Genomic DNA, 2,849 nt, shown 5'->3' on the forward strand with positions numbered 1-2,849 from the left:
TACTGATGACAGGGACAGAGACCGTCTGATGTATGCATTTGAAACAGATAACATGTTTGCAAGAACCTCAGGTAAAATGTGTATAGTTAGGCACTTACTCTCTTTAAAAACAATCAACATCAACAGGAGAGATCACGACAACATGACACCAGTCATGACGGCTTCTAAAGCTGGACACTCAGATGTTTATAACCTTCTCGTGTCAGAGGGAGCTGATTTGTCACTTACTTATGAGAAGGGCAGAGACTGTCTAATGTATGCATGTGAGAGAGGTAACATGTCTATAGTTAGGCACCTACTATATTTGAAAACAATCGCAGCCTCTACCCTCACATATACAATCTTTTGTGCACAGTCAGCAATATTTCAGTTGAGTTCAGAAATTTAGGATCACAATTCAACTGTATTCTCTTTTTTCAGAAATGCCCAGACTAGGAAAAACTCAAAACATGATTTTCAGTTTTCATATTTGTGTGATAAGCTGTTTGTGGCGACTGACCATACATTTGATAATGTCACCATTTGTATCCACAGAGCTTACAAAATGATGTGGACAATTCCAGTAATTCTCCAATGAACCAATCATAATATGAATGGCCCTACTTACAAACAATTTGTAAAGTACATGTATATTTAACGAATTTGTGTACGTCCTTCATGTACACTGTATATTAAAAGTGAGTGAGTGAGAATGATAACCTCACTTCAGCATTTGCGTTACCTCACTTCAGCAAATTTGCTCCAAGATATTTTAAGTGTTATGTCACTTTGAGATTGCTGTAGGTTTATTAGAAGTGATTGTTTGAGGCAGGAAAAGACTGAAATGGTCGTAACATGCAGTAGTGGCCAATCTCCACCAGAGGTGTGTTTTGGAGTTACCTCCCCTGATATACAAGACTTGATCATTTTAGAAGTTTTGTGAGCGGGTTAAGCAGCTGAATTTGTGTGCTAGCCATGAGGTGCCTGACTCTGAGGGCGTGAGTTCGAATCCTAGATGGGGCTCAACCCAGCAATAGTACTAGAATCTGTACTTTACTGAGAAAGTGTAATCCCAAGTATAACATATGTTACATCTGAAAACTTTCTAAATGGCATTGTGTATTCATAGCAGAGTGTGTGCCTCAGTCAAGACATCTGCGGTGAGTTTCAGGAGTGCAGGTATCATCGCACCTGTTAGATACTGGTGCGTTCACTAATTTAAACCATTTGTATTGCCTTTTCTGCTTCTATATATTATTTTCATTTTTCTTTGATCATGTTCAGTTCGGTTTAGTTACGTGATTTCAGAGTTAACACACGGTAATAAAAGAATACAGAACCAAACATGTGATTTTTTTACAATGAATGTTGTGGTCCATACTTTTTGTACAGATTGTGTTTTCCGTATTTCTACTAGTATCAAGTTTGCGTTTTTGCATGTTTCTGTGTCCTTGGAATGAACACCTGTTGTGCTAACTTTTCTTTTTGAGTTTTTATTCATAAACTCTGTTATATTGTCAGACGTACAGTGTTAACTATAAGCATTTAGTTTTCATGTTTATGGGAAAGGTTTTCAAGAATATTATTATTGATTATGTTATGGAATTTAACAGTATTTTAGATCATTCTAACCAACATGGAAATAGTTCTGACAAGCATCAGCATGGCACAGACAGACCAACACGGTAAAGGTACTCACAAACAATGTCAGAGTACTGACGAACACGGGCACAGTACTGACGAACATGGTTACAGTACTGACGAACATGGTAACAGTACTGACAAACATGTAAACAGTACTGACGAACATGGTTACAGTACTGACGAACATGGTCACAGTACTGACGAAAATGGTAACAGTACTGACGAAAATGGTTACAGTACTGACGAACTTGGTTACAGTACTGACGAAGATTGTGACAGTACTGACGAACGTGGTAACAGTACTGACGAACATGGTAACAGTACTGACGAACATGGTAACAGTACTGATGAATATGGTTACAGTACTGACGAACATGGTTACATGGACAGATTCTGTGTTTACATTTTGTATTTTCCATGTGTTATGCATATCCTGTATATAGTGTTGTAATGAAATAATGTACATGTATTCATGTGAGCACGACATGAACCAGCGGGTACTGACAAACATGACCACCATTGTACATCAACATGGACAGATTCTGTGTTTACTTTTTGTATTTTCCATATGTTATGTATATCATGTCTATAATGTTGTAATGAGATAATGTGCATCTCTTCATGTGAGCACGACATGAATCAACATGGCCGGGTACTGACAAACATGACCACCATTGCACATGAGCATGGACAGATTCTGTGTTTACTTTTTGTACTTTCCATATGTTATGCATATCATGTATATAATGTTGTAATGAGATAATGTAGTCAGATGAGAAGCACGGCCATGGTACTGACAATCGTGAACACAGCACTATCCAACATGAGCATACTATTGCACATACTATGTTCATAAGGACAGTGCTGACTGACATGGGAACATGGGCAGATACTGATGTTCATTAGGACAGTGCTGACTGACATGGGAACATGGTCAGATACTGATGTTCATAAGGACAGTGCTGACTGACATGGGAACAGGGGCAGATATTGCTGTTCATAAGGACAGTGCTGACTGACATGGGAACATGGTCAGATACTGATGTTCATAAGGACAGTGCTGACTGACATGGGAACAATGGGCAGATATTGATGTTCATAAGGACAGTGCTGACTGACATAGGAACATGGGCAGATACTGATGTTCATAACAGTGCTGAGACAGTGCTGACTGACATGGGGAACAATGGGCAGATATTGATGTTCATAAGGACAGTGCTGACTGA

The 2,849-nt window shown here is 38.8% G+C and overlaps 1 long non-coding RNA gene across 1 annotated transcript; it reads left to right on the top strand.

Annotated features, from left to right (window-relative positions):
* The first annotated feature begins 705 nt into the window (after window positions 1-705).
* LOC124270348 lies at window positions 706-2,616 on the top strand. Its single transcript, XR_006896730.1, has 2 exons — window positions 706-862; window positions 897-2,616. It is a non-coding gene; the product is annotated as an uncharacterized LOC124270348 (long non-coding RNA).
* Window positions 2,617-2,849: the final 233 nt, after the last annotated feature.

The sequence above is a fragment of the Haliotis rubra genome, unplaced genomic scaffold (assembly GCF_003918875.1).
Source record: "Haliotis rubra isolate DU_JTF1 unplaced genomic scaffold, ASM391887v1 Scf151, whole genome shotgun sequence".
Lineage (NCBI taxonomy): Eukaryota > Metazoa > Mollusca > Gastropoda > Lepetellida > Haliotidae > Haliotis > Haliotis rubra.